General features: G+C 40.4%; 1 protein-coding gene across 6 annotated transcripts in view; it reads left to right on the top strand.

Annotated features, from left to right (window-relative positions):
• The window catches only part of LOC124254766 (cGMP-specific 3',5'-cyclic phosphodiesterase-like), a 143,739-nt gene that overhangs the window by 61,846 nt on the left and 58,226 nt on the right, over nt 1–23,667 (top strand). The window contains exon 1 of one of the 6 annotated variants that reach the window (XM_046688618.1): nt 14,332–14,807. The exons of the other annotated variants lie outside the window; for them this stretch is intronic. The gene's annotated coding sequence lies outside the window, so the exon portion shown is untranslated. Of the gene's footprint in view, nt 1–14,331; nt 14,808–23,667 lie in introns of those variants that run through there. 6 annotated transcript variants of the gene reach the window in all.

Genomic DNA, 23,667 nt, shown 5'->3' with positions numbered 1-23,667 from the left:
ATTGTAGAGGTTTTTGCTTGTGTTGCATTTAATTGAAGTGAGGTTTTGAAACAGTTTTGTACGGGGTTGGGTTTAATCGGGGACGCCTGAGCAGATGATGCGCTTTTGCCGGCGTGGTAGTCTAGTTAATGGATCAGCTCGTGATCAAGTAGAGCGACAGAAGCTGGAGCTCGACGAACGTTGAGAAACGCTGGAGTGATCGAAGCAAAACAAATTTGATGAGAGCATATTTCTGAAATTAAAGTTTTTGAACCACTGTGACGTGATCGAAGATTGATTAGTGTAACCGACGTTAGATAGCTCCATGTGAGCTAAGTTGGGATCAATATCGTTTTAAGTTTCTAATTATAACGTGCGCAAGTAAATTACTTTGAACCATCAAAGATTCTACTTTAATTCTCCTGTCAAATTGACGCTGCGAAGTTTGTTTAATCCGTGAGTGACTTAGATCCCAGGCTGGCCGCTTTTATGTCATCTTGTTCCTGACCAAATATGACGGGAATGTTTCCTATAACCAGGGTTACAGTGGTCTTCGGTGCCGTAATTCGCCGATTGTCGCCACAGTGTACGCTTGTTTTGAGTTCGAAACCAGATATACCACGAACATGACCCAGTATCAGAACCATGGTCTTGCTCATACATTTTAGGAACGGTACTCCCAAGATATAATTGAAAAATTCTTAACTGGCATTAAACCCAACTCACTCACTCGTATATCTCAGCATACGTGTTATGAGAGGGACACTTTTTTAGTCTGTGTTTGTCCAGTATAAACAAGTGAAGAGTAAAGCCCTAAGTGGAGGCATAAGGACGTATCGTTATTTATATCGTAGAAGTCAAAGAAGGATGGTTTTCAATACTAGTAAATGAAAGCAAACCCTTTCTTATACATTATTGTGTACGATATTTGACACTTTGCACACTAGAATGATTATGTTTCCCATAACAGGTTAATGGTCCCATAACACATTTTTCATTCGCCGTAGCATCGTATTTAGAAGCACTCTCTGGTTCTTAACGACAACTTGAACGCCATAGTTGGACTGTTCGCTGGCTGATTGTACTATGCTAACATAAAGTCAATTTTACGACCGTCTTCACAAAGTATAGATGGTGGACAGCTTTTGGGTGCCAAAGAGTGAGAATATGTACTGTATCACCAATACGTCACAATAAAGGACAGTAAATCTCAATCCTGGATGAGGTATTATTCCGTATTACCTGCGGGACTCACATCTTCTGTCTCCGCAATCCATCGATTCTCCATGCACGTGATCCATGGATCACTTGACTCCGAAAAATATTCCCATGGCAGCCATTACGAGTGTTAGCTTTCCTTGTGGGGTGTCCTTCTGTTCTGAAGATCGTTTATCGTCTTGTAATCCCCACGTTTAGAAAGGTTATTCGATTGGTAATCCCCTTGGAATTACTGTTCTCATGGCTGGGACGTGTGATGAGAGTATTCATCTATGATAATATTATTTTGTTTAGTAATCACTATTAGTTTTGGATCTGATAGAGTGAAAAGTTCTATTATTTTAAGCTAATTTCAGGCGACTCTTTTTGAAGTCAGTTCTGATTTTGATGTGATTTAAATACATTACATGAATTCGTTTTTGTATGATAACCATCGTCACACGTCGGGTAGCCTAGAGGTTAAGGCTTTCGCTCGTCATGCCGAAGACCCGGGTTCGATTCCCAACATTGTGAAGCCCATTTCTCTTGTCCCCCGCCGTGATACTGTTTGGTCGAATATTGCTAAAAGTTCCATAAAACTAAACTCACTCACTCACTCCATTTTCTGGTGTCCCATATTATAGCTGGTCTAATGCTCATTGCGTCATAAACTCGATCTACCCATGTAAACAGTCATCAAAGAGAATAGAACTGAGAGATGACCAGGATTATTGTTGTAACGTGCTTACGCACGAAAATACATCCTTACATTTATACAACATAAAAGTCCAAAAATGTTCGTGTGTTGTGTGTTTGTTTATTCTAAAAACAAAAGAGCACCAAAGTTGGTTTCGCCTTGGTAAGTGATCCGTTCATACAATGGATACATGTCTCCCTCTTACGCCCAACGGAACCTGTTTCGTCGGAAATCGAGACTGGTCATTCTCTGGTCTTGACGTTGTTCTATATGTTTAATACCGATCATACAATCTTTGTCAATGAAGTCCGAACAATTTAAGATACGGTTAGACACTCTGTTAAATCCATGATGTATATTTAATGTATCAAAGTAACCATTAACCGTTAATTAATCACCTCCTTTAAAGAGAGATTCTGTCTCATTGTTCACATATGATTCTCGTTAGACCGACTAGACCAAGAAATTGACACCAGGCCGTAGAGCATAGCTCTTTAATCATTCATTATGTGACCGAGGGCTCAACTCCAGGTCAACCAAGCGTAACTAACCGTCCTCGTATCACCAACTTTCATAATAAAGTATGATATAGGGATGTAGGGGTTGCAATTATGATTCTGATTTATTGTATCATCACCGCGACTGATTACCGTTATTTGTCACTGCTTTGCCGATTTAGCAATAACTATTACCAGAACATACGCATTTGGTCTATTTGTATCACTGTAAGTAATACGTTTGGGACTTTACAGTCTACATGCTGTAATTTCAAATCAGACGTGTCTTTTTCATTAGCTGCTAGGAGGACAACAGTCGCGCTAGTCGTTTGATGTTAAAACATAAAACCAGATAGGGACGGTCTTATTAATGGATGAGTGTGTATGGATTTATAAATCAGCTACGTAATGAGGGTAGAATCAGTGGTCTGAATTTAGCCACGTCGGGAGCCAGAGTCGAAACTATTATATCTGTCCTATTTGACATGCTTCGGTTGATCGAGATTTATGAGAGGAAGAAGGTTTCGTGGTGCATGCTCTGTATGTCATTTCTCGAGTCCGCTTATTTGTTGTTTAACGCAATAATCCTCCTATTGGCGTCTGTCTGTAAATAATTGAGTGTGGACCAGACCATCCAGTGATCAACATCATGAGCATCGATCTATGCAAATGAATGCGAAGACCCCTATTCGGTATTTCCGCAGATTCCTTAACGCTCTCTTGCCAGATCTTCTTGTTGATATTAAGACAAATCTTAGAGTGATCATCTTGTTGATATTAAGACAGATCGAAGAAGTATCTTCTTGTTGATATTAAGACAGATCGAAAAAGGATCTTCTTGTTGATATTAAGACAGATCGAAGAACGATTTTGTTGTTGATATTAAGACAAATCTTAGAGTGATCATCTTGTTGATATTAAGACAGATCGAAGAACGATCTTCTTGTTGATATTAAAACAGATCGAAGAACGATCTTCTTGTTGATATTAAGACAGATCTTAGAATGATCATCTTGTTGATATTAAGACAGATCAAAGAACGATCTTCTTGTTGATATTAGGACAAATCTTAGAATTATCTTCTTGTTGATATCAAGGCAGATCGAAGAAGGATCTTCTTGTTGATATTAAGACAGATCGAAGTACGATCTTCTTGTTGATATTAAGACAAATCTTAGAATAATCTTCTTGTTAATATCAAGGCAGATCGAAGAAGGATCTTCTTGTTGATATTAAGACAGATCGAAGAACGATCTTCTTGTTGATATTAAGACATATCTTAGAATGATCATCTTGTTGATATTAAGACAGATCTTAGAACGATCTTCTTGTTGATATATCAAGAACAAAGTCCCGATCCTTCACTTACAAATGAGTGGGAACTTGCAATTCGTTGCACAATGTAACGCAACAGAGGTTATTGATGAACTCCAGCCTTCTGTCTGTAAGCCGGCAGTTTGAATTGGAGCTGGATACGTCCTGAAAGACACCAGATATGGTTACACACACATACGCAACTGAACATGACTGTTAATTTTGAAGACAAAACAAAAATGTCTTCAAATATTATTGTTTCTTAGCTGTGTATTTATCATTAATAACATATATTCATATATGTATATATAATGTATGAACATTGTTCAAATTAAAGTTTGAAAGCACTAAGTGTTATTGCTGTATAAAGGTACAAAGCAACTTGGATCGTTTTATCTGTACTCTGCCGTGACTACTTGGTCGATAAACCGGTAAGTGTTTTAATGGTAATGGGGGGTCTCTGTTCAATGTGTTATAAAAACACTATAGGTTTGTTTTGTTGCTGTTGTACCAAGGCTGCATGTCAGCTCATGTCATGTGAGCATTCGAAGTGACGCTTTTCTAGGCCTTCCGTTTTCCTCCGTCCGTCCGTCCGTCCGTCATGAATATCAATTTCTCCAAAACCTATCCAAAGGGTGGAAGACATGTGCGAAAGAGATGAAACGTGTCGTGTGTTTGACTGCCATTGCCGATGCGCCAATTTGTACAAGCGGTTCTTATCCGAATGTCGTAAGCTGTGTTACAATTGACTTGCCTTTGCATGTGTTTGTGACGGGTGATACCGATAAAGCCATATAGGCTTACATTTTCACGAACACCTGGTACCATCAGGACTAGATGGTGATTCATGGATTCGCACTTTTGAAATGGTTGGAATATGGCATTCCACTCTTGTGTTTTTGAAGTTCTCTTTGGAAGAATTTCTTATAGATTTGGAAAGCGATTTGTGGCTTTAAATTATTAGTATGACATCAAAATAGGCTCTTTTCGGTTGAATCTTTTCAACAATACGAATCATATGCATAAAATCGATGATGAAATTTTTGCGGTCGAGAGACGTGTATAGTAGAATCTTGTCCGCCAAGATAACACATCTGATAGTGACCAGCAATGGCCATCTTTCTATAAATATCTTTCAGCTATCGATAGCTGACTGTCCATACAGTCCAGACGTTTCCTGTCAAGGACCATAGTGATCGGAGTCGTCTTGGTCGAGACAGTGAACGTGGTATCATCCTTGTTTGTGAACTATGGTCCGACGTTGCCGAATGGGATCCCTGTGGCTTGAAAGACCTTTTCAGACATGGTAGACCTCGTGACATGATTGTCGTAAGAGGCAATTCATTGGATTGGGTGGTTTGACTCAGTGACGTGGTGGATAACATGTCATCGTATATCAGTTTTGCGGATCGATGCTCATAATGTCGATCATTGGATTATCTGGTACAGGTCATTTACGGTCATGCAGAAAGAAGACTGCTGATTGCACTTCAGACAACAAGACAACACTTGCTTTTACAGACACCCTGAGTCATCAAACATGCGCTTCCGTAAGGCGGACATGCTTACCCGGTGTCCTCACTGATCCCTTCACGTACTTTTCACTGCGAGCTGATTCTAGAGACTTGTTCTCTGGTGTTGACGTTTAATATTTCATCAACTTCCAGGAACTAAACCTACCAACCTACACGAAACAAGCCTACAAAAGAATACACCCACTGAATTGCAGCATGACCATTGACTTGTTATAAACGTCATCTCGACACGATAATATTCATCCAACTGCTCTTCAAGCTCTGACAATTCATCATAACTCTCTACTTGTACACTTAACCGAGTTTTCCCACTGGCTGGTCACCGCTGGCTGATGTGTCGGTGTAATCGCCTAGGCTTCGGATACATTTGTGTCTTGATGTTGTCCGAACACATATCTTTATTCGTGGTATTAACCTGACAATATTTGATCCTCTGTACTTTCATCTGGAGATGGCCCAGTTGGACGATTGTCAATAACATCTGTGGTTTCACCTGTCCTTTCAGACGCATGGAAGTAGGCTGTTTGTTCTATTCTGATCAATCTAAGGAATGTCTTCCGCTGCTTGTGTAATCTGGCACCGAGTCTGTAGTGCGTCACTGATAGCGTCCGATCTGTCGGAGCATGAATTTGGGATCGCTCGTAATCAGGAATAGTAACCGCTCTTGTTCATTCACAACATGCATCGGGATACACACGCAACACGCTTTTTGAACTCTTGGTTCATCAAAATATTCATGACATTTCCAGTTTTCCTTGTTATTTCGGAAAGGTTCCAAAATTAATAAAGTTTATTGTGCAATGTATTTTGATTACTTTTCAACTGCTAACTTTGATTGACCAGATCCGATTATTTCAGTTTACATGTGATAATCACTGAAGAGAGGGAAAAAGTAAGTGAGTTTAGTTTTACGCCGCATTTAGCAATATTCTAGCAATATCACGGCGGAGGACAACAGAAATGGGCTTCAGTTATTGTGCCCTTGTGGGAAAACGAACCCCTGTCTTCAGCGTGACGAGAGAACGGTTTAACCACAAGGCTACCCCACCACCCTGAGAGGGAATAAAAACATACGAAAACAGAATTTCCTAAACATGACGTGCACACTTCTTTAGCTATACAAATTTCAATTTCCTATTCAGTGATATAAAAAAGAATGCATTTATAAATAGATCAGCAACGGCCCTACCTACGTAGGGTTACCTATAGCAATGTTTACTACGGATGTCGAAATAAATACACGATAGGCATGTTTGGAAATTAGATATAAATCTAGTTGTAAAAGGGTATTTTAGAACGGAAATAAACATATGGCGGGAAAAACTCAATTATGCATGTATCGTTAGTGATCTTCAACATCACTTGTTATTGGTATATTTCTAATGAGAGGCATTCAGACATTTCTCATCACGAATGACTGTCATATTCCTGGTGCAGTGTTAAATAAACAGTCATTCGGAAATGTCAACAACAACCTATAAAATATCACTGGTGTGCATAATAAAAGTGTTTATATTTTCCAGGAAGTAATACTCCAGTATTGTCGATGGTATTAATTGTCCTGTGTATTTCAGATGAACAGTTTACTTGCCCTTGCGTGTATTTGTGACGGGTGTCACCGCGGGGGTAGGACATTTTCGTTGTCTTTAGCTAAAACACCGTACCTTCTCTAGTCAGTATTGATCGATATACACATATTCACACTATAATCGCACAATGGACATGTCTATTTCCAGAGATTTTCGAACGACTAAGGAAATGGGGTGGGCCTGGCGACCAATGGTTTTGACATTTTACCACTTGCCTTCATGGAACTGAAAATAACAACTGTCTGTCAGACTGAATCATCCTCATCTGTTGAATTAAGCGCCCACAGCTCTTCAATTATGTCCTTCTTCCAGAACATATGTCTGCTATTTCGGGACCGTGTTTAGGTAATAGTTAAATCGTTCACTGTGTAATGCGCTTCAGAACTATATCGGATAGCCAAAGAGACCCATCGCTGATTCAGCTCCCCAGACAATTCGTTACGCTCGGTGATAACTTTAATGCCAGATGATCTTTTGTCAAATGATTTAAAGGAGCTTTTCCATGTTGAAAAAGTATTCATTATATTCCTTTTAAATGGTTGATGAAGTCATAATTATTTTCCAGAAAGGCAATCGTAAATTTGGAATGAGCACAATGATCTTGTCATGATGACGATTGTTGCGGAAGGTGCCATGTTTGCGCTTTTATTGGTTAGTGGGTACTATACCAACGGAACAGTAGATAAGTCACTTTATAATAAAAACTTTTCTGTTAGTTTGTAACAAAAACAACGAAAGATCACACTCTAATATGACGATGACTCGGAAGCTAGACAGACCTGAGAATGTACTTCGTTTTGAACTTATCATTAATCTAGAAATCTTTCAGGTCATTTAAGCTTAAAACTCTTAGATTCTATAACCAGCATTACAGAGATGTTTTTCTGAGCTCACATTTTAAATGGTCGGTATCAGACCTTTGATGTCTTTCAAGTGTGAATATTTTCGGTGAAGATAAAATATTGCATCTCCATTTTGTTTCTGAACATTTGGGAAAAATATACACTGCCGGGAGAAAGTCGCCTTACGAATATCAAAAAAATACATAGTGCAAAGAAATTCCATTTTGTGTGAAATCGCTTTCCATGCATTGCTGCACAGTAAATTCATACGTGACCCACCATGTCTTTCAATCGAAATTAAGCATATATATTCATTTGGGAGTATAACTCAGATACAAATAAACGTAATTTATGCTGTGGAAGCACCTGTATCTGTATCCAGGAAAGTCACGTGTAGCCGTGGTCAGCGTATCTCAGGCACAGCAATCCGCTGGAAAGGGTTCGAGCAGGATCTGCTTAGTTTAGATTCGAACTCTTGACTCCTCAGTCATCAATGAGAGGGCCAACAGAACCATCGCAGTAAACGAGAACGGGGTGCACTAGATTACCCTTTCCCACTCAGCTGGCTCGACGCGATAAACGTTAAATCCACGTAAAACATAAGACACCAACGCTCAAATGGTAGTAGGTCAAGGTGAACGATTTAGGTGATCATGTAGCGTCACAGCTCGATATGCAGAGTTATGTACCTTAGGGGTTAGTATCCGCTGATGATTGGTTCACTGATGAAGGAATTACAACAGTTAATCATGACATCACGAAACGACGTGTCAGTCGGATATGGAAGAAAAACCCGAAATGAAGCAGGACTTGAGTGTTCACCATTTTGACGAAAACCATAAGCGTTGGTTCTGACAAACCTGGAAATATTGATCGAGACAAACCGGTATTCGAGATTTACAGGTTTCCTGCAGGATGAAGGGACGAGACTCTGGTCCTCCCGTGCCCGGAAGGTTATGTGCCCCAGTAATGATAATTGTAGTTGTATCCTTGGACCAAGATGATGTTTAATTGTTTCGAAGTAAGACCAGAGATCATTTACAGATAACAGACACATGCTAAGCTCCGGCGGCCCGAATATATACCCAGTGTAAATGATATACGGGGCGGTTTACAGTACGTGTTGGTGCTTTCAACGCATTGTTTACTGGATGTAAATACGAGGCAGTGTTACGTATATCGTCAGTGGGGTTTGTTCTGTAAAAAAAGCAAGGAGTATATTTCTGTGTTAAAAGTACAGAATTCTTTGGAACATTTCTTGTCATGATGTCGAAGTAATGATCAAGTAAAACATTCACTTTTTAATTCCATGTTCAATCCCGCCTGAGATAAAAGATTTACTATGTATATACAGGATGTACTTCAACATTCAAATACAACCTTTTCCAACGCCTCCTAAAACGTGAAGATCCGAATTAGAATTGGTCTTCAGTAACCTATGCTTGTTGTAAGAGGCGACTAACGGGATCGGGTTGTCAGGCTTGCTGACTTGGTTGACACATGGCATCATTTCCCAACTGCGTACATCGATGCTCATGTTTTTTGATCACTGAATTGTCTGGTCCAGACTTGAGTATATGAAGACCACCACTATATACTGCAATATTGCCGAGTGTGGCGTTAAACAACAAAACAAAAAACACCCCCAAAAAACAAACAGACAACGCATTTTAAAACAGTTACCGAATCTAAATAAACAGAGAACTACTTTCAATGGATGTCTGATCTCAAACATAGTGTATTTCGTTCTACATTAGCGAATTTAGCGTCTCAAGGTTTCGTTCCTCGTTGAGTTCTCAGCTGTTGTGTGTTAGGAAATATAGCTCTTGTTATTTCACCTTCTGAGTTTTTCTAACAGGTATTTCGGAAAAACGTGATTTAGTTGTTTACCTGTTATGCGAGGCCACTCGGAGTTATGTACGAAGCTAACCTATCAACTTGTGATGGTATTTATTTAAACGACCTACTGTAAATAATAATTATCACACGATGGTGTACTCTTCGACCCGATGTTAATAACGCATGTCTGGGGCTGCTCTGCTCTCAAGGAAACCCAGATCATGTCTTACAGTTGTAGCCAGACCCAAGATGATCTTTTCACGTCAAACCACCAATAGAGCGTGTAATGAATTTCTTGCTTCAGTCTCTTCCAAACAGTCTCGCAGACTGCTCGTATTCGTCCGATCTTTCCTGAATGTAAAAGGTTCTTGGTGAATTCATCATCTATGTAGCCCATCAGACATGGGAATCAAGCAATGCTTGGTGTGTGTGTGTGTGTGTGTGTGTGTGTGTGTGTGTGTGTGTGAAATTAAAAATGTACTTAAATTGAGTGTTACTTAGCCTTTGCCCCTTTTCTCAGAAGGCAAGTTCCAAAATCCATACGAACAATGAAGAATTCGTATTGGTACAGAAAGATACACCCATGGTTATAATCTGGACCTGCGCGGATCTTATATAATGAGACATTCCACTCCTAACACACCCCGCACCCCTACCCACACAAACACCTCTCCCTAACCTTATAGAGGTTATGAATCGCCCTTCAGTTATACAACATGTTTACTTCTTTCAAGTCGCAACGGTATTACAGCTAAACTGACGTACAAAAGAAAGTACACACCTGATGCTTTTGTAAAATGTTTTCCTAAAAACAGCGTAATATAAGTGTTCTGATTGTGATTCACAAGCATTGTGTACGTGTTGCAATAACACCATAGATACCGTACCCAATTGGAAAATTGCTAGCAAAATGTTTACTTTTTTACATAGTCTCAAAACAGCAGGTGTGTACTTTCTTTTGTACATCAGTATATGTGAATCCAGCTTTTAAACGTGATTCTATCCGAAACAACCCAGTGACTAACATTATGAGCACCGATCCATCTTTAGGATGCAGGGCAACGAACAAAGTCACCCATCGTGACCACTCGATCCACAAGGTGGCTTCTGACTTTAGGGGAGTGGTGGGGTTGAATGGTTAAAGCGCCCGCTCATCACGCTTAAGAACCGGGTTCGATTCCCCACATGGGTACATTGTTTGAAGCCAATTTCTGGTTCCCCCGACGTGATATTGCTGGAATATTGCTAAAAGTGGCGTAAAAACCATTCACTCTGACTTTTGGTATATGTTTCCCGGAACCCTTAACCGGAATGCACCGGTGAATAACACAACCCACAAACTAAGCACCTGCCACAGCAAAGAAAACTTTTTGAGTTATTAATGGTATCGGTTGGCATGATTTTATCAGCATAATCAGGATAAGATTAAAGAGATAACTACATATAGAATCCTTTGTTTTAAGTTCCCGGTAAATACCACTCCCTCGTATCGATATCCTTTGCACAACACGCACATTATATAAATATACCTACCCGCGCCTATACGGTAGGAGTGTTGGCATGCTACGTACTGAGGGAGATAGTGATCATATCCCTCGGCCTTGACGTTGTCTATTTGTTTGAGATAAATAGTCAGTTAAACCAGACTCATGACTGGAAGCCACTACGAGGTGTCCAGACCCGCTGATTTACACTGCTCCTCTTGGCCACGACTGTTGGGAGATTGGCACGAGAAGTGAGACGCGTAAATTGCTCCGTGCCCTATGTGTGTTCTAATTACAACAATTTCCTCTTGGCTATACCCAATTGCTTCATGGTAATCAGAGCAGATGAAGACTACAAATCTCAAACCAGATTAGATCGGGGCTCGGTGGAACCTTGGTTCATTCATTAAAGGTTAAATGCTGCACTATTGTAGGATCATGACGTCAGTTGGCGTGTCGTGATTAACACTAGGTTGAAGAGGGTCACCAGCAAGTTGAAAAACCAGAAGCATAAATTCCAATGCGTATGATCCTATCAACACCGTTATCTCCCTTTTAATCCTTTTTCGTGCAACGTCATGACGTTCTGGATAGTAACTGCAGAGCCTTATCTCTGACGGTAAACATTAAGACATTCTAACGACGGATGTTGATGGCAGTATCATGTCATTAGTCGTGTCAGTATTATATCATGGACTTAAAGGAAATATTACCAGCAACTACAAATTATGGTAATCAGAACAGTATTGTTCTGCTGTCATTTCATCATGGCGACCATTGAAATTTGCGTCAAGATAAACAAGATGAGTACGTTCCGTCCGTCGCATGTCATACACAAATTGAAACCATCATTTTAAAGTGGTGCAACACATTCTCCTTTCTTCGTATGACGGGTTAAATTATTAAATTACCGACCAGGGCCTCGTTTCACAAAGCTCTCGTAAGCCTAAGATCTCGTAACTTTTCTCGTAGCAGTCGTACCTCCTATGCTGTAGCATATGAGGTACTAATGCTACGAGAAAAGTTACGAGATCTTAGGCTTACGAGAGCTTTGTGAAACGGGGCCCTGAACGTATCTCTGAAATGTGTTCATATAATAGTTATGATGACCTTGTGGTAAAAGCATTCACTCAGTACCTCGAAGTCCACGGACGTATGAATCATTGCATTGCGATACCGGCAGTTGTAATACTGGAATACCTGATGATGGACTAAAATCGCGCTGACAAATAAATGTTTAATGTCTGTGAAACGCGACTGTTGATGACATGCTCGTCATTTATCATTTCAATGTTGTTGTTTGGGGATGTTGGGGATTTTTTGTTTAGCGCCGCACGCAACAATATTCTGTAAATAATCTAGTCAGGACCATACAATCCTATCAATACCATTAAGGGTGTCGATTTACGCAGTTGGGATACGATGACATGTGTCAACCAAGTCAGGGAGCCTGATCACTCGATCCCGGTAGTCACCTCTTACGTCAAGCATGGGTTGCTAAAGACCAACTCTAACCCGGATGTTCACGGAGATCATTATCCACCCCTTGAGTGTGTACCCCGAGTAATGAAAGTCACTTGATTGGTTTGGATAAATATTATCTTCGATGCATTGGATGAGCTCGGCCCCTGTCAAAATAAGGACTTTAATATATGCTACTTGTTACTACCCTGCCTTTTGCATCAAGGGGATAAAACAGTGAATGTCGGTTCGGAGTGTGTATTCATGTCCAACTGGTATCTCAGTGGGCTGTAAAACTACCTTATTCCCGACTAGTACAAGCGGCCACACACGTCGATATATAAGTGCTATGATCTTGAACGGGACCTTACATATAACAAGTCAACACTAGAGAACAATGCGTTACGATTAAATGCCAAAACAGATTCCAGTGGTCGTCAATAGGCAAGCTGTTAATAACAAATGGACATGGAAATCATGGAAAATCAGTATAGAGTTCCCTAAAAGTTTGACCATGTTCTTTTCTTAACCTTCTTCGTCATCTCTAATGTTCTTTCGTTTCACTCCATAAAGTGTGCCATATACGACTAATTATTCGAATTCGAACGCGGCAACAATTAAATGTATCATACCCAGATCGGTCTAAGGATATTGAACATCAAAGTAATAAACTTTAAGTGGCTGTTTTGGATTCTGGGGCAGTGACTTAGCCTAATGGTTTGAACCGTGACACCAAAGGTCTGAGTTCGATTCCCCAGATGGGTACAACGTGTGAACCACACGTTTGTGTTCCTGAGGTCGTATACCTAAACTCATAGTGACATATTCACTCACCACAAAACATGGGCTGTAAAACTACCTTATTCCCGACTAGTACAAGCGGGTAAACTGAAACAAGTATTTTAGAATGTTTAAGTCAAAATAGGTGCTATATGTTGACATATAGGATGGTCGATGTTTTTTTCATGTCGATCTATTACTGATTTCACTGAGAAGACAAACCATTTTATGCATGTTTTACAAGCGATCGCTAAATCAAACACGAGGAATCTCAAGACACTGTATCGAACGGTCCAATAGAAAAGACAGTTTCAATACTCTTATTTCCAGCTGGGAGATTTATTCCTGATTTCAGTACATTTTTATTGAAGTAATGCTATTTATGGGAATGAACGCGAGAGTTAATTCGTTTAATGCCTTTGTCGTCCGCTAGGTGGCGATTAGTTCTCCGCGCGCTTGGGGCTGGTTTATGTTGGATCCAAAATGTCAACGGCTAAAGAAATTAAGGAATGTCACAAAACGCGCAGAGTCTTTGATTATCTAAATATCACATTTAACGAAATCAATTGTAGCGCTATATTGGTTTAGCCCATGTCTACAGACCGTCTTGAGACCGTAGATAAAGCTGGCTGTGATGTAATAATTACGTGTGAAGCCCGCAGTTGAAAATGTCAATATCTAATCTGTCTCGATATTCTAATAATTGACAGTACGCGTCATTCGTCTCTTTGAATGGACAGATATCACACGGAACCACAGAACAATTGGGTAACCCTAATGATATTAGTCACCATTACAATGAAGTCTTAAAACGTGTTCTACAGAACATATGCACATTATGAAACTCACAGTGTGGAGGAAGAGCGAAGGGCCTGCGAGGAAAAGCGAAGGGTCTGCAGCCAGGAACAGCATCCCAGCATCCACACCTCCTTTATTAATCAATACGACACCTGGATTCAAAAACGTAAGTTCGGGTTGGTTACCTCGGGAAAGGCTGCTTCATATCAATACATTGTAATCGTCCGTCGATGTTGCAGGTATTGATTCATACAGCATAGCGCCACGCTTCGAACCCGGGTTCCGTATTGTCTCCGATATCTCCAACTTCCTGTCACGTGACTAAATGGCTGTGCCAAGCAACATGAAAACTAAGACTGGCTTCTCGGCGGTTTACGAGAAGCGCGGTAGATGCCTGCTCTCTTAACGATGGCATTAGCCCGATACAGTCGAGTTTGATGAGAGACGTATTGGCAGACGCAATTATGTGTCCGATTCTTGGCTTGTGAGCTTAAAAACAATAGTAATCACTGCAATCTGTCTACTATCAGGGACAGTTACGAAAGTGTTATTGAAAGTTTCCGGACACGGCATTGATCAAAGTGGTTTAGTGGAGACAGCAAGGGACTGATCTGGACACAGCGTCTCGTCCGTGAATCTTAACAGTCTACCTTAACTCACCCGCTCAGTGGACAAGTTGGGGGAACACGGACTCGGTATTCTGCTTGTAGCGGGATTAAGGCAGGCTTTCATTCACTGGAGTCGATGTAGACGTCTTTGGTATTCGACTGGCGCGTTGCAGCTGTTGACTGACAGGTGAGATATACCACTCTGGCTCCTCGGAAATGGGTTGAGAATGTCTGAATACGTTTCATGCAAATGCTCTGATGATAATGAGAAATATATATGCATCAGGGCTTGTAAGTTGTCACCGTGTTCTCTGCTAATGGACTTTACACAATGATGCATTGATCATCGTTCAAATCTGCGTTAGACCGTTTTTCTCTGTATGCTAATATAATAAGCTCATTTACTTATATATTCAAATTATTGGCCTGTAGTCGAGACATGGAACTTATTTAGAACAACTTTTGTAATGCTGTCAAACTTAATTCAGTGGATTAACAAATCTGCCAATACATCGAATATCGTATGCAGCAATCACCTTCAAACCAAGAAGCAATATCGCATATGAACAGTCTTTTTTGTTTTAGGCAGTTTTAAAACTTATTACTAATATCAATCAGTCAATCGCTGATTGAAACTTGATTGATCGATATTATAGTAGTAGTTTGTATGATGTACCGCACAATTTATTATTGGAAGTAATTCTTTTCAAGCGGAACAGTTTATTTTGGTAACACCCCATTCCATGCATGTACGTGATTTAATAGATTCAGCGGGAGATGCTGTGACAATGCACTGTTATTCTCATACAATGCCTGTTAGTGACAATGAACAACGTGACTGGACTAAAGCTCAGCCTTGTGGTGATCATACTCTGCGGTGTGCAAGTACGTGACTTGCTTAAAGCAAAACCAGAGTGGTGACAATACCTTGTGTGTTGTTGATTATAATACCCGCCATCAGGTGATATTGTACCGCGGTATGCGTGTGTGTGTGCATGTGACAGAGGGTGATAATTACTAGTACTTCAGGCAGCGCCATGATAATACACGTACGTGTATTCGTGGCTACGTATGATTCGTGATTGTATCTATGTCGCCTAGCTAACTGTATGTATTGATATGTATGGCTTGACTGTATGTGTGTGGTTTGACTATGCATGTTGTTTACTTGTATGTGACTTGACTCTATACATGCCTTGATTGTATGCATGTCGTTTTCAGAATCTGTGTGGCTCGATTGTATGCCTGTCGTTTCAGTATTTTGTGGCTTTAACTGTATGTATTGATAGGTATGGCTTGACTGTACGTGTGTGATTTGACTTTGCATGTTGTTTACTTGTATGTGACTTGACTCTATACATGTACATACCTTGATTGTATGCCTGTCGTTTCAGTATTTGTGTGCCTTGATTGTATGCATGTCGTTTTCAGAATTTGTGTGGGTTGATTGTATGTCTGTCGTTTCAGTATTTGTGTGGCTTGATTGTATGCCTGTCGTTTCAGTATTTGTGGGCTTGATTGTATGCATGTCGTTTCAGTATTTGTGCGGCTTGATTGTATGCCTGTCGTTTCAGTATTTGTGCGGCTTGGCTGTATGCCTGTCGTTTCAGTATTTGTGGGCTTGATTGTATGCCTGTCGTTTCAGTATCTGTGTGGCTTGATTGTATGTATGTCGTTTTCAGAATTTGTGGGCTTGATTGTATGCATGTCGTTTCAGTATTTTTGTCTGATTGTATGCATGTCGTTTCAGTATGTGTGCGCCTTGATTGTATGCCTGTCGTTTCAGTATTTGTGCGGCTTGGCTGTATGCCTGTCGTTTCAGTATTTGTGTGGCTTGATTGTATGCCTGTCGTTTCAGTATCTGTGTGGCTTGATTGTATGTATGTCGTTTTCAGAATTTGTGGGCTTGATTGTATGCATGTCGTTTCAGTATTTGTGGGCTTGATTGTATGCATGTCGTTTCAGTATTTGTGCGGCTTGATTGTATGCCTGTCGTTTCAGTATTTGTGTGCTTTGATTGTATGTCTGTCGTTTCAGTATTTGTGGGCTTGATTCTATGCCTGTCGTTTCAGTATTTGTGCGGCTTGGTTGTATGCCTGTCGTTTCAGTATTTGTGTGGCTTGATTGTATGCCTGTCGTTTCAGTATTTGTGTGGCTTGATTGTATGCCTGTCGTTTCAGTATTTGTGTGGCTTGATTGTATGCCTGTCGTTTCAGTATTTGTGCGGCTTGATTGTATGCATATCGTTTCAGTATTTGTGGCTTGATTGTATGCATGTCGTTTCAGCATTTGTGGCTTGATTGTATGCATGTCGTTTCAGTATTTGTGGCTTGATTGTATGCATGTCGTTTCAGTATTTTTGGCTTGATTGTATGCATGTCGTTTCAGTATTTGTGCGGCTTGGCTGTATGAATATAGCTGATGTGTATGTGTCTTGACTAATTTGTTTCATTGTATGTGACACGTAGTTTGCTTGATGTGCCTGCCGTGTTTTTCTGTAAGCATGAAGTTGACTGTATGCATGTGACATAGTGATAACATTATGCGGCTTAACTGTACGTATGTGGATTGACTTCATGCATGAGGCTTGACTGTACACACATGGTTTTACTGTATGATGCATATAGTAGATGGGGCAGGACTTGATTACTCATTTTCTGAACACCTGGTGTCTTACTGATTCGCAGTGATCCATTCGTATAATTGTCACCCTCTTCGTGAACACCTCGTGTTACATCAGTAACCCATACGAAACGTTGTCAACGTTATTTTGCGTTACGCCAGGGCTCCAGAAAAGGGCCGTATCGGCGTATGTACGGATAGAAAATATGCATGATACGGTAGGAAATAATTTCGAAAACGTAGCAGATACGCACCACAGCAATGGTGTACGGTGTTAGAATCATTTACAGACGTATTTATCTGAAACATTATTGTTTTATTGTTTATTGACCTGTTTACACAATAGTAGCAATGTTGTGGTGCATATATGAAACGAAACACAAGATTACTGATACTCTATTAAATCCCATTCAGTACTCTTAAGGTTTTCCAGTACTCCTGTATTGAAAAAATAAGGAGTACGTACTCCTGATGTTGAAATATTATCTACCCTGAATTACACCTAATGGTTTCTGCGGAGAACAGAGACTGCTTCATCTCCAGTTTGGCTTCAGGTTGATGTAAGTTGTATTAGCATCTTGGTGACATTATATCATAACGTATGTATGTTACTGGCCCCACGGCTGTACATCTATGTGAAATGAGTGTCCACACACCTGCATGTGGACAACTCAACGAATGCTAAATCTGACTCAATGACTCATATACCTATGTTGAGTCACTGTTGATAAATATTGTAATCAGAACCTACATGCGCATGATCTGGCACGTGTTGTGGTTGGATTTAAAAGCTGTGATTTTTTTATACTCTGTATCACTCTGTAAGTGTTTAGTGTGTCAGGTTTTTATGAGTTCACGCAGGACAATTGTTATACGCTATACGTATACACTTAGGACTGATTCTATCTGATCCAGTCGCTACCAGCACAACTGTTACACAGCTAAAGTGTATCAGCAAAACGTTAAATTCCGATACTTATCATTCCTTCTATACAATAACCTGGACCTTTTATCGGCGCAGCTGGTGGCACCGTTTGTTTCATTAGGTGTTTTATTACCCGAAACAGATACTTGATCCGTGGATATGTTGTGTGGTATTGGTATTGTGTGTTGAAGCAGTATATTGCCTCTAACTCGGTATGTCGCGTCCAAATAAATCAATGGTGTTTTCTCTTATGAGCTATTATTGTAGTGTTCACGAATGTAATACGTATGATTTGTATCAAATATACCTTTTTAAGTATACACATAAAAGCTTTTTTCTATTGTTCCAACAATTCGGATATTTTACTTAATGTTATATGCATATAACGGTATATTTGTAACGGTATGCTTTTGCATACATTCGCCTGCTGAACGACGATTTTTATTTCGCGTTGGCTATTAAGGGATATAAATACGTATATCTCTACTTAACAATATGTGAGTTTTTACGAGTGTTCCCAATCCGAGATTTATCCTCTTGTTTGGTTTGTGTCCAATTAATATCTGTTTACCTCCACTGGTGTCCGATACATGAGCAGATTAAATAGGAGACCGCTGCCATGGGCAGACAAACTCCGGCAATCAATACGATACTATAGAAATACTCAGTGGCTAGACACCTCTACTGTTTCTAATCGCTCTAGTGTACTGTCAACTTAAGTACAGAACTACGGGAATCTGTATCATTTAATTATGAGGTGAACTGTGATCGCTCTGTATATCCATTCGTCTGATGTACAATGTTGGACATACGTTAATGTCAGTTTTTGTTAGTCATTGGATAAATGTGATTTGATAGTGTCCTCAAAGTAGCGGGTTGATAATTTAGTTAACTGTGGGGAAGTGACACGATTTTTGTTTGATTTTTTTGTTTGATGCTAGTCATAAAAAAACGTTTATGTTATCGAATCCGCTCCAGGGATTAATATCATGAGTATATATCCCCCGACGCCATGATGGTGTGTGTCACGCACTGAAGCAGGTCATCGACTCTGACCACAAATCCTTTCAGTCGCGAGGCAGTCATTACTGGCGACTTATTCTAACGTGGAGTCCCTACGGGAAGTCACCAGGATGTACAGATAGGAAGGATTTTGCCGTTGTGGGGATTATTAGACACAGGCTTGTGAGTAACAGGTGGAGAGAAAGGAGCAAATCCACAATAACATGCTGAACGGGCTTACGGTGTTTGGCTTAATGAGACAGAGGCAGTGATGTGGGTCTTTGGCCAACCTAAACAGCGTGTCAGCTAAAATACTGCGAGGCAGTTGAATGTGTGAAAAAACTCACATGATATGTTCGTAGGTGATTAATGGTTTTGTGGAACAAGCCAAGGTGTTCTGATGTCAGACCAATTATCAAAATCAAAGTAAATCTGGGCTTCGAGCACGTGCTCAGCAGATCCTCGAAAACCAGGGTACATAACTCTGCACAGCAAAATGCCTTGCCTTGGTCCAGGTTTCCTGACCGAATCTTAGTGTAGTGTAGTGCAGTGCAGTGCAGTGTAGTGTAGTGTAGATAGAAAATCATATTAGAGTGATTCTGGCATCATAGAGTACACAGAAGCCATTATTTTCCATGACCATTAGAAATATGCGCTAAGACTGGAAACGATTGGACGTTTTCGACTTCATCATAAACATGTGTTAAGAATCACAGCAAAACTGGGGCACGACAACGTTTTTTCTGTGTCTAAGCGATGTAGGTGATAGCGTTTGCCCGGTTCTCGTGGTTGTATTTGGAAATAGCATGCACAGGTGTCACGAATGCTGGGTGTAATTTTGAAGCATATCAGTTATCGGTTTATCCGGTCCTGATTTGATAATTTACAGGTGAAAAATGGGGGCGTTACCCAACAAGCAATAGATTTTTCACATTTATTATGTTTATCTTATTAATATTCATCCAGTGGACATTCTGCTTTGACCACTTGGACATACCTTTGTTGATTCATCTGGATATTAATATACGTTGGAATGTATGGAAACCGGTCTATATGGATTCAGTGATGGGCAGTGTTAGAGATACGGGTGATTGTGTAAAGACAAATGGCTTCAAGGTGTTTGTTTATTTCGTACCATGTCGTAGATTCTGCTACCCAATTATTGAATCCCTGTGTCAGTTCCCTCCTGTAGAAATTGTCGTGAGAACAGGCAGGTGTTTCTGGAAATTACCCACCTGCTGGCCGCGTGTGTCGTGTCACTCGCGGGTACTTGGAACACTCCGTTTGGAGTCAACACGTAGGTTTATTCATGTGCAGAACAAGGGTTATTCACGTGTAAAACAAGGCTTATTCACATGTAAGACAAGGTTTATTCACATATGAGACATGGCTTTTTCACATGTAAGACAATACTTATTCACACATGATACATGGCTTAATCCCATGTAAGACAAGCCTTATTTACACGTAGAAAAGTCTTGTTCACATGTAAGACAAGGCTTATTCACATATTAGACAAGGTTTATTCACAAGTAAATCAAGGCTTATTCACATGACATATGACAGGCTTATTCACATGTAAGGCAAGGCGTTTTTACATGCAAGACAATTTTTATTCACGTGTAAGACAATGCATATTCACACGTACGACAAGGATTATTCACATGTAAGACAGGTGCAATAAATCACTTACGCATTCCGTAATTCTGGCCCATGTAACACCGGGTGATATAAATTATGTTTGTAAACAGACCTGCAGTTGTATTTCAGAAGAAACTATTACTTTAAAATATGCTAAAAAAACAAGATGTGAATCCATTCAAGAACTGTTTCTGCAATCATAATTAGATTTTACGGTAGCACAATAGTGCATTATTGCCAGTCACAGTGATTAAATGTTCACTGAAGTCTTTGACGCTCTCTGGACCCAAACATCAGATGGTGTTTTGACGCTTTTCTGGAACTAGTAAAATAACTGCGACATTTTCCTGGGCCGACTTCACATCGTTACGCGCTACGAACACTCTGAATGAATATGAATAAATAAACAATGCCGTAAAAGAACCTTTCAAATCACATCATTGCACACATCCTATTTTAACAGGAATGTGGGGAATTATTTATTAGGTCCACAAAGAATCATTACAAATGGACGTGTAACAATGTTATCTCAGCGAGAAAACGCATGCATTATTCTATTCACATTAAAGATTTTATGTCAGGTGGCGTATCTCAGTAATACAGCAACAGTTGTGTCACACAGGGTGCTCGTTGTTCCTGATAAATCTGGGATAGAATGATGAGCGGGTAATAACCAGGCTAGCTATTCTCGAAACTCCTTAAGCCCTACGAACTTCTTAAGCCCATTCTTAACACATTGGCTACGATCAAAGTTAAGAATTCTTAGGGCTACGAACCTTTCGAGGATAAGGGCCCAGATGTCATGATCATCAGGGCCTCGTTCCTCCAAGCGATCGTAGCGCTACGACAGTCGTAAGTCTATGTTAAAGTATGGGAGTTACGATCATCTTAGCGCTACGATCGCTTTGTCGAACGGGGCCCAGGTCTCATATTCAAGGAAGTTGCTCGTGGTGTGCTTTACCGTAGCAATTAAGTAATTGGAGGAATGAGAGGGTGAGTTTGGTTTTACGCCGCTTTTAGCAATATTCCAGCAGGGGACGGCGGGGGACACCAGAAATGGACTTCATACATTGTACCCATGTTTGGAATCGAACCCGGGTCTTCGGCGTCGCGAGCGAACGCTTTGACCACAAGGCTACCTAACCCCACCACCCCGTAATTAGCCATCTCTGTTACTATTAACACAACTCTCAACAGTACATGTATGTGGTCGGAAGTATGGTCAGGTATTAGGAACAACCCATTCTGTCCATGATTTTCCAACCAAGGCTGGAGACAAACACGAGACAGGTGCAACCGCCTCTTCTGTTTAATGTTTAGATTTATTCATGCAGATCCAGTGACAGAAATGTATGACACGAAGAATACTAGTAACTGCAGCTTTCCAATAATCAGTTTTCTTGTTTTGTCGAGAAATAGCTGCTCGCGCCTCCTTATTCCACTAGAGCCGATCATACTCTTTCTACGAAGATTTCAAAGAGTCATGCTGCTCTTGCTCTGGGCCCCGATCCGCAAAACGTTCGTAGCGCTACGACATTCGTAAGCCTATGATAAACTATAAAGTTACGACAGGTCGTAACGTTACGAACTCTTTGTGGATCGGGACCTAGGTGTTGTTTGATCAAATTTACGACATTGTAGACCAGTATATGGTACACGGGTGGAAACATTTCCGTATCAGATGCACCATCTACAGCAGTCATGTCTAATGTCATTCCCTATTTTGACTTGTACTTCTTGCTTCCTTGTTTGTTCAAGTGAACACTTGATTTGGCTTTGCGTGTGTTTGCCAAAATTATATGATAGTGATCCATATACACGTGATCATGATATAGGTTGGAATTCTACAAGTCGTATGTTTATGTCAAGCATATAGCTCCTGGTTCCATGGGCACAACACCATCTTCACGTTACGCCTATGTGAAGGCTATGTTAGAGTATGGCAGTTACTATGATCGCAGCGCTTTGTACAAGTGGCATCTGTTCTATATTTTCATGTGATGTGAGCATTTAGTGACCTTTCTTCTTACTTTGCTGGAGTCATGATTCATAACACAACGTCCTCAGGTTTTCTATATTCTAGTCGCTTTTCGTTCAGGGTTCCACAAAGCGGGGGTTGGGGTGTACACTTACATTGTAAATACATGTTAGGGAAAGGGTGGGGTGGGTGGGGTAGGGGTGTCATTCACCTTGTACATGCTTTTCCATAACATAATACAACGTCCTCAGGTTAGTTATATTCTAGTCGCTTTGTCGTTCAGGGTTCCGGTCCACAAAGCGTTCGTATCATTACGACCTGTCGTATCTCTATAGTTTATCATAGGCTTGCGAATGTCGTAGCGTACGAAAGTTTTGTGGATCGGGACCCAAGACTATCAAGAGAAATGTACAATTGTAAAATTGCGTGACGATTATAACGTTGCATGTATGAATATCTAATATGTCTGAACGGTTAGTTCCACAGTGCTGTGTGAACTATGCGTTGATTGAGTGCTTATCGTGTGTTATATCTAAAGATACCGCGTTGTAACCAGGTAACAGACTCGATGAGCAGATTAATGGCCTTGACATGCCAGCATCCGCATCTCATCCGTGTGTTTAGATTTGTCTCTGAACGGAAACATGCACACTTTCGATTTTCTCTTAATATAAAGGTAATATGCGGTTATGTAAATGAAAAACCGTTCGATGGAACTTAAAACCTCACCCACTGAAGATGACATCGTCTACACCGCATTCATAAACTCGTTTAGTCACTTTGGTGGATTGACAACGGCTTGTTTTCACACTCAATCGGGATCTTTCCATGGTAATGGCGTTAACGTCATTTATTTGTCAGTTCGGTTTTTTTTCAGAG

The sequence above is a fragment of the Haliotis rubra genome, unplaced genomic scaffold, assembly GCF_003918875.1.
Source record: "Haliotis rubra isolate DU_JTF1 unplaced genomic scaffold, ASM391887v1 Scf581, whole genome shotgun sequence".
Classification (NCBI taxonomy): Eukaryota; Metazoa; Mollusca; class Gastropoda; order Lepetellida; family Haliotidae; genus Haliotis; species Haliotis rubra.
Note: the sequence above shows the minus strand (reverse complement) of the source record. Positions and strands in the feature narration are given on the sequence as shown.